The sequence below is a fragment of the Neovison vison genome, chromosome 12, assembly GCF_020171115.1.
Source record: "Neovison vison isolate M4711 chromosome 12, ASM_NN_V1, whole genome shotgun sequence".
Classification (NCBI taxonomy): domain Eukaryota; kingdom Metazoa; phylum Chordata; class Mammalia; order Carnivora; family Mustelidae; genus Neogale; species Neogale vison.
The window spans coordinates 144,358,926-144,367,695 of NC_058102.1; the positions used below are offsets into that span (position 1 = coordinate 144,358,926).

General features: G+C 45.7%; 1 long non-coding RNA gene across 1 annotated transcript; it reads right to left on the reverse strand.

Annotated features, from left to right (window-relative positions):
* Positions 1-493: 493 nt before the first annotated feature.
* On the reverse strand, positions 494-5,022 carry LOC122892154. The gene is made up of 3 exons (XR_006381377.1): positions 5,013-5,022; positions 4,557-4,627; positions 494-512 (listed from the first exon to the last, which is right to left on the reverse strand). It is a non-coding gene; the product is annotated as an uncharacterized LOC122892154 (long non-coding RNA).
* Positions 5,023-8,770: the final 3,748 nt, after the last annotated feature.

Here is an 8,770-nt window from a genome sequence, read left to right on the forward strand (position 1 = left end):
ATTAACCCCAAACAGGTGGGATATCTTTGTCTGCGTCTCCCACACCGATTGCCATACCCATCACCCGACTGAGGGGTTTGGAGTCATGGGTAGGTGCGGCCAAGCTGATCCACGCAGTGCTCTGGAAACAGAATGCAGCACTGATGTTGTTGTTAATAAGCATCCTTACCAACATGTAGAGTGGCTCCAAAGTGATGATTGATCGAACTGTTCCTCAGAGACCATGCAGGAATGGGTGTTCCTAGCTGGTGGTGGCTCTCCTTCAGGGGGTGACTCAGAGACCAGGGTCCTCACCTCTGTGGCTCCACCCACTTTAGGCTCATCCAGCTGCCAGGCTCATGCATGTGAAGGAGGCTCTGGGGAATGTAGACCATTGAGGATTGTGCATGGACAAGTTTTATTTTCCAGAGGAAGGGCATGATGAAAGAGGTGTGTATCACTTCTGATCATAGTTAATCGACTGTCAGTTTGTCCCACAACCACAAAGAATCCTGGAAAGTGTGGTCACTGTGCTTTTAGGAAGAAGAGGACATGGGTGAGTAGGTACAGGTCTCGGACACAGTTGGAGTAGCTGGTCTGTGGAGCTTCCTGACACCCCCTCCCTACCGAAAGCCTTCTGGCTTTACCACCTATCACAACTCAAGGCAAATTTGAGTAGATGTTAACAACGAAAAGAATAATCAGAATTCACCTATGGCAAACTCTCATTTTCAATAAAAATAAAGTGTAGGAAAGCATAATAAGTCTTTAAGGATTGTACAGCTTAGCTAACAACAAAGCCAAAACATTTATTTTTAATTCATTAAATTTATAGCTTAATGTTCTTTCCACCACAACTCATAATTCAATATTTGATTTTTATCATAAGCTCTCTCTTGGACTCATTAAAATGAGCAATCCTGAATCACTGGGAGTTTGAGGGAAAATGATAAAAAATTAAGGGATGTTTCTGTTAAAAATGCATTGATGAAAATAAGTGAGCTGATAATGCGTAACTACTATGCACACATCTTTACTTTTGGAGATGAATTTTGAGTGCAGATGGTCGTGCTCTTAGCTACTCACTTTTTCAATACTTTACCAAACTTGCAGCAAAATCATTTATGAATACAAGAAAGAGGAAGATAGATAAGGGTTCGGATGATAGAGTCTTAAGATTCTGAATAAGAGGGACTTAAAGAAGTAAATGATGTTACTGACCACTTCGTGTCAGCAGGAATTGTTTAATAACAGTTATATTAAAACAACATTGTCATTCTGGGGCAGTCACTTTTTAGTATAGAAACAAAAAACATTACACTCTGTTTGCCAGGTTAAATCATTTATTTGGCTTAGTTTGACTTTATAGATAATGTTCTCTTAGATTACTGAGGTCTAGCACCTTTCATTTATTGATCCAAAAAATACTGAGGCTCAATTAGGTATCAGAGAATACACCAAAAACAAAGTTTATGTCAAAAGATGTGTGATTTTCTCCTCAAACCCATCTAGTTAAAAATAGAGCTACCCTATGACCCAGCAATTGCACTACTGGGTATTTACCCCAAAGATACAAATGTAATGAAAAGAAGGGCCACATGCACCTCAATGTTCTAGCAACAATGTCCACAATAGCCAAACTGTGGAACGAACTGAGATGTCCCTCGAAAGGTGAATGGATAAAGAAGATGTGGTCCATATATACAATGGAATATTATTACTCAGCCATCAGAAATACGAATACCTAACTTTTGCATTAACATGGTTGGAACTGAAGGGGATTATGTTGAGTGAAATAAGTCAAGAAGGAGTCAACTATCATATGGTTTCAGTTTTTGAGGAATGGAAGGAATGGCATGTAGGACATTAGGAGAAAGATGAAGGGGGAGAAATTGGAGCGGGAGACAAACCATGAACGACTGGACTCCAGGAAACAAGCTGAGGGTTTTAGAGGGGAGAGTGGTAGGGAGATGGGTGAGCCTGGGGATGGGTATTAAGGAGGGCTCATATTGCATGGAGCCCTGCATGTTATACACAAACAATGAATCACGGATCACTACATCAAAAGCTAATGATGTACTGTATGGTGACTAACATAACATAAAAAATAGATCTGTGATCTTCTACAGAAATGCAAATTTTCTGTTTATTTGCTTTCTTGTTTTGTGTTAGAGGTGGATGTTTGATGACTGCTCTCTTCACATGAGTTCAGAGCCAATAAATCCATCTGTGTGGCATGGTCCTCAATGGTGAGATGCTGCAGGGTGAACATCTATGTTCTCCAAACCCTGTATGTTGAAGCTTCATCCCCAGTGGGATGGTATTTGGAGGGGAGGGCTCTGAGAAGTAATTAGGGTCAGATGAGGTCATGAGGGTGGGACCCCCATGATGAGATTAGTGCCCTTGGAGAGGAAGAGGAGACCTCAGAGCTCTCTGCGTCTCTGCCCTGTGAGGACACAGAGCAGGCTGCGGTCTGCACTCTGCCAGCAAGAGTGCCCGCCCCAGGAGCTGAACCAGTGGCACCTTGGGCTTGGACTTCCAGCTTCCAGCTGTGAGAGACAAATGTCTGTCCTTTAGCCCCCTGGTCTGCAGTGCTCTGCTGTCACAGTCTGGGCTGAGACCCGAGGCTTTTATAAAATTAGAGTGGGTGTTTGACAGAACCCGACACATTTCTTGGGAGACACAGAGGTCATGTCTGGCTGCTGGAGCACTTCTTGTGGTCTACTTGATAAAAATTAAGACTCTCCATCGGAACAAAGGCAGAACCAGGACGTTAGTGTTTACGACAAAATGCAAAGGTGACCAAGACCATATATATATATATTTTTTAGTTAGTTTTGTTTTGTTTTGTTTTGTTTTTGTAAAGTAACTTGATCTCATGAAATGTGAGTTGTGAAACAGGGTCCTGTAATTCTACTCTGGTAGATGAAAAGATGTTAGAAGCTGTGGTGACTGGGAGCTTCAAAGCCTGCATGGCAGAGTCTTTGGTTAGTTTTCCCTTCCTCCCTTCTCTAGAAAAATATCTAGGGAAGGAAGAGCAGGTCTCTCTGCGAGGTCAGAGATTTTTGGTCCCTTTGTACATAGAGTTTCTGGATCACGTGAGCTCCGTCAGGTACCGTGATGGACTCTAGGGACGCAGCGGTGGGAAAAGTGCACATCAGCCCCTTGTATTACGTGAAGTCTGGGGCCTCGTGATTCATAGTTGGGGCCACATTAACCTGATGGAATGTTCCAGCCACAGAAGTGTGTTCTCACTCTTGGTGGCTCTGTGAGGGGACTAGAGAAAACAAGGTGCCCAGAGGTTCTGAGTCATTGAGTTGGAATACAGTTAGTGTGTCCCCTGCTCTTCCCGACCCATGTACAAAACAACATACCGCGCTGAAGGCTGTATTTTATATATAGCATGGAGATAAAATTGTGGAGCAAGGGCCCTATATTTTTCCCCCTGTAATCACAAGCTGAGCAACAGTAACTGGGAAAACATGCAAATTTCAAACCCTGGGCACTGTGCTGATACTAGGAAAGTACCTGCATATCTAAGTGCCTTGAAGAAACAGACAATTTAGTGGAAATTTGGAGGAGAAGGGATATTGACTAAGTTAAGTATATAGGCAATTTGCACATCATACCTATTAAAGACAAGGGATAAATATCTCTAAAGTCTCTCTCTCTCTTTTTTTTCGTATCCTACCTGCATCTAAATGGGAGCATTTGACTACAACTTCAACAACAGAATTATCTCTGGACTGTTCATTTTAATAATCAGTAGTTCTTAAACAGTGGCCATTTTGGATAACATTGCCTCTTCGGGTTACTGAAATATTTTGAGTCTGGAAAGATGACTGAGGATGGCCCCCTAACAAGATGTTGTGTGCATTATCTAATACTTCCTTATTCTGGGCCAGGCCAAATGCATTGTCAAAAAGACGGTGATTTGTGCTTTCCACTCTCAATGAAACTGGAGAAAACCACGGTCAAAGTTTGAACGTAAGAATCTTATGTGGTGTTTTTCTTCTTTTTTTTCCAGCAAAGGACAGTGTCACAGTGGTTTAAATTCAGGGTGAGATTTGAGATCTGGTTTTCTCCGTTGGCTGAGCTGGATCAGTGATCCTTCGCTTATTTAAAAGGGAACATCAGCTTTCCAATTTACTCTCTAAAATTGGTGGTTGTGGCTCCCTGCTGGAGTGGAAAGGCACCATCTGTCTGAACAATGCTGGTGGTGAGGAGGGAAAGCTTGTGGATTGGTCCTGGGTGGTGGCAGCGCTGCATGGAAGAGAAGCACCTTGTAAATTCATGAATGTGGGTTTCACCCAGCCAAGCCAGGTGGAGGACCCGTCAGCACAAACTCGCACGCCCTGGCGAGGGAAGGTTAGAGCTTGTATGGACAGGAAAACCATCGTGGAAGAGCAATGTAAATGTCAGGCTGGAGAAAAAACAAAGAGGAAAGCAGCCACAGTGGAAGTAATAGGAAAACGGCAGGCCAGCCGAAAAGAATTTGTGTTTTGGACATTTGCTTGTTTTTTTGTTTTTTTTTTTTTTTTTCTTTTGATCATTACCAGAGAACGTGAAATTCTTACCACATTAGTAAAAAGACACCATACTGAATGCTTGCTCTCTTGGCCTTTGATGGCAGGATTTCCTTTTTCTGCTACTGAAACAAAGATTCCATTTCTCAGCTTCGAACACTCTGCAAACCACTCACTGACTCACCCAGCGGTGGCCTGATGGACCCACGTAGCTGGAACGGGTGTTTGGTAACAAAAACGCACACACACACACACACACACACACAAATACACACACAGATACACACCCGTATATGTATGCCTACCAACACACACAGATACACACAAATACACATGTGCTCACACAAATGCATACGTACACACACAAACACATACACAGTATCGCCCACACATGCACAAGCGAAACATGCACATGTACAACACACACATAACTGTGCGCACAAGCATGCACATTCCTACACAGACCTACGTGTGCACACACACACACACATTTGGGAGACTCCCAACCTTCCGGAAAAGCGTCCCGGCCACTCAGACCTCTCAGGCATCCCTCCTGTGTCATGGTGCTCTTGTCCAGTGGTCTGACAGGCAAGGGGTCAGTGTACGAGCACCTTCTGGACTCAGTGTTGTCCATAAAGCATTTTTGCTTGTTCGAGTCCGCTCTAAGCCCCGTGCTGATATGAACGTGGTCCTTACAATGCCCTGGAGCGACGCTGACAGATCTCACCGGGATTATGAGATGAGCTTGGAGGGAGCAGGTGCGATCCTATAGAGACACAGATAGGGATGCTACTGGCTCCTTCAGCATCATATCAAATTCCCTGTTGTAGCAACGGCCTTCTTCTGTTTCCCCTCCTGCCTCCCTGGAAGATGACTCCGTCTGCACACCAAGAAAGCCTGGCACTAGGACAGCACTGGCATCGGCCGTGGGGAGCGGCTCTGCACTCCTCTCCAACTGGCTTCGTTATGCTGAAGGGAAGTTAACAGATTCCTAAAAATACCCCCTGGCATGAGTCATCCTCTTCCAAGGGCCCTGGAGAATGTTTTCCACAGAAAGGGTAAGGCCCAGAGCGGGGCCGCGCTTCTGGGGTGAGTCATGTGGGGGACTGTGGTCAGTGCTGTGCTATGTGGTACCTTCGTGTCCCTGGGCTGCGCTCCGGCGGCTGGAAGGACTAGCTGGAGTGCCAGCCTCTGCAGCAGTTGCAGCTGTGCCTCCCATGCCAGTTCCCGAAACCATAAGAGCCTGTGCCCACAGAGAGGTGCTCCAGGTGTGTGCGTCCCTGGCGATTTGCTCTCTCCCAAATGACAGAGAGCTGGGAAACCTGAAGTCGGCAGCATGCACTGCCCCTGTGGGCTATGAGCAGGAAGCCTGTCTTCCTCAAATCCCTTTCCTGACTCTAGCAGTCACAGCTAAGTATGGGCTCGCCTGGGGGGGAAGGATGTTCAGACCCCCCAGACCCCCGCCCCACCCCGCGCCAGCCCTGCATCAATGGAGTGCAGAGGGTCCTATGTTACAGATCCCGCAGTGGGCTGATGCTCCTGGGGCGTCAGAGGCCTGCCATCCCCTGCAGCTCCTACAGCTTCTTACAGAATCTAGGATTTCAGACGTGTCTGAGTGGAGCTTTGCGGGGAGGAGAGCTTTTCTAGCATGTCTGAAATTTTATAACTTCAAAGAATGTAAAGATCACTGTCCTCGTAAGAACAACACAGTGAGGGGCACCTGAGTGGCTCAGTGCATTAAGCCTCTGCCTTCAGCTCAGGTCATGATCTCAGGGTCCTGGGATCGAGTCCCGCATCGGGCTCTCTGCTCAGCAGGGAGCCTGCTTCCTCCTCTCTCTCTGCCTGCTTCTCTGCCTACTTGTGATCTCTGTCTGTCAAATAAATAAGTAAAAAATAAATCTTAAAAAAAAAAAATAACACAGTGAGGGACACCTGCGTGGCTTAGTCATTAAGCTTCTGACTTTGGCTCAGGTCATGATTCCAGGGTCCTGAGATTGAGTCCCTCATCAGGTTCTCTGCTCAGCAGGAAGCCTGCTTCTCCCTCTCCCACTCCCCCTGCTTGTGCTCTCTCTCTTGCTGTGTCTCTCTCTGTCAAATAAATAAATAAAATCTTAAAAAAAAAAAAGAGAGAGAAAACAAGTAAATGCTCATTCTGGTGATCAGCTTGCACAATAAATCATGAACTCTTTCTTCTCACAGGTCCCATGAAGAGCGACATGAGCTGGCTGAGTCCTCAGTGGAAGGGTTTGGCCTCTCTCTTTTCTCAGAAAACAAGTCTCTAGAATCCTGGTTTTCTGATTTCAAATAGTCAACATTCCATTTCCAAATGAGAGTTGACCAACTATGTCATGCCTGAAAAAATCAAATTTCAGTCAGACTTGGAAGTCATGTGTAGGATTTAGAAATCAGGCTAACATGTCTGAGGTTAACGAGGGTTTGGAAGGTTAGCGAGAGACCACTTGGAAATCTATAGCTGTGGAGCGTTCAGATTAAAAACATGTCCTACACTGAGGTGTAGGGGTCAAAGTCATTTTTAAAAAGGAACCAAAGGATGTTTTTATTGAACTAGAATTCACATGACATAAAAATCACCATTTTAATCTCTTAAAAATGTGGAATAATGTCACTTTTAGTGATTCACAATGTTATTTAGCCACCACCTTCACCTCGTGGCAGACAATCTTTGCCGCCCAAAGGAAACCCCAAACCAGAGGGCCGCTCCTCATTTCCCCTTGTCCCCAGCCCCTGGCACCCCCTGGCTTTTTTTTTTTTTTTTGTCTCCATGATTTGCCTATTCTGCACATTTCATACGAGTGGGATGAATATGTGCTTTTTGTGTTTTGGCATCGTTCATTCAGCTTGATGTTTTTGAGCTCGCCCGTAATTTAGCAAGAATCGGGTCTTTATTCCTTTTCATGCCTAAATAATTGTCCTTTGTATGATCGCACCACATCTTGTTGATCCATCCATCAGTGGACATTTGGGCTGCTTCTACATTTCGGCTGTTCTGAACGGTGCGGCTGTCCGTGTTCCTGCATGCGGTTTTGTTGGACACCTGTTTTCAGTTCCGTTCAGTAAGTACACTTAGCCAGCCTGTTCCTGTCGCACTTTACATCCCCCAACATGGGAGCATCTTAACTGTCCTCATATTTGCACCAATACTTATGTTTTTAAATAGATTATGGCCTCCTAGAAGGCATGAGGTGGCATCTCCCTATGGGGACACGTCCCAGAGTGTGACTTGAAGCGGCACTGGAATGACCACGCGTGTCGGCAAAGGACGGCAGACGGACCTGTGACATATTTTCTTCATAACCTTCCTCATAGGAAGGGTTAGGTCTGTTTAACACACGGGGTAGACTCTGGGCTGTCCTCAGGGAGATGGCATTGTGTGGAGGGAGAATCTATGGCCATGGCTATGGTTTGATTAAATATACCATCTCCCAGGGGGCACACCTGGGTGGCTTCGTCAGATAGGCACCTGCCTTCGGCTCTCAGGTCATGATCCCAGAGTCGTGGGATGGAGCCCCATAGTGGGTTCCCTGCTCAGCAGGGGTCAGCCTGCTTCTCCCTCTCCTTCTGCCCCCCACTCCCACTAGTGCTCTCTCTCTCTCAAATAAATAAATAAAATCTTAAAAAAAAAAAAAAAAACACCATCTGCCACCACCCTTTCATGGCAGATTTCTTGGAAGAAGTAGTTGTACATATTCTTATCCTTCACATCCCTATCGTCTACCTATTTCTCAGCTAATCCCAATCTTCCATGTTTTCTATGCCAAAGGGCCATTTCTTAATAAGATCTTTGGTAGTTATCTTGGTTTCCGTCTTAGCACTTTGGCTGCCATAACAAAATACCACAGACTGGGAGGGTCATAAGCAACGATTGGTTTCTCACAGCTCTAGGGGCTGGAAGTCCAAGGTCATGGCACCAGCAGACCCTGTGTCTGGTGAGACCCCCTTCCTGGTTCACAGACAACATCTTTTCGCTGTGTCCTTACATGAGGGAAGGGGCAAGGGGCTCCCTAGGGTGTCTTATAAGGACACTAATTCCACCGTGGGGGCTCCACCATCATGACCTTGTCACCTCCCCAAAGCCTTACCTCCATCACAGTCATTTTGGGAGATGGGATTAAACCCATGATTTGGGGGGGGGGTGAGGTGGTACGGGAGGGACACAAGCATACAGGCCACAGCAGATCCCGAATCTGTTTTCCTACTGATTCCTCCTGCTTCTTGAACTTCCTCTCAGGATGGTGTTGTTGACC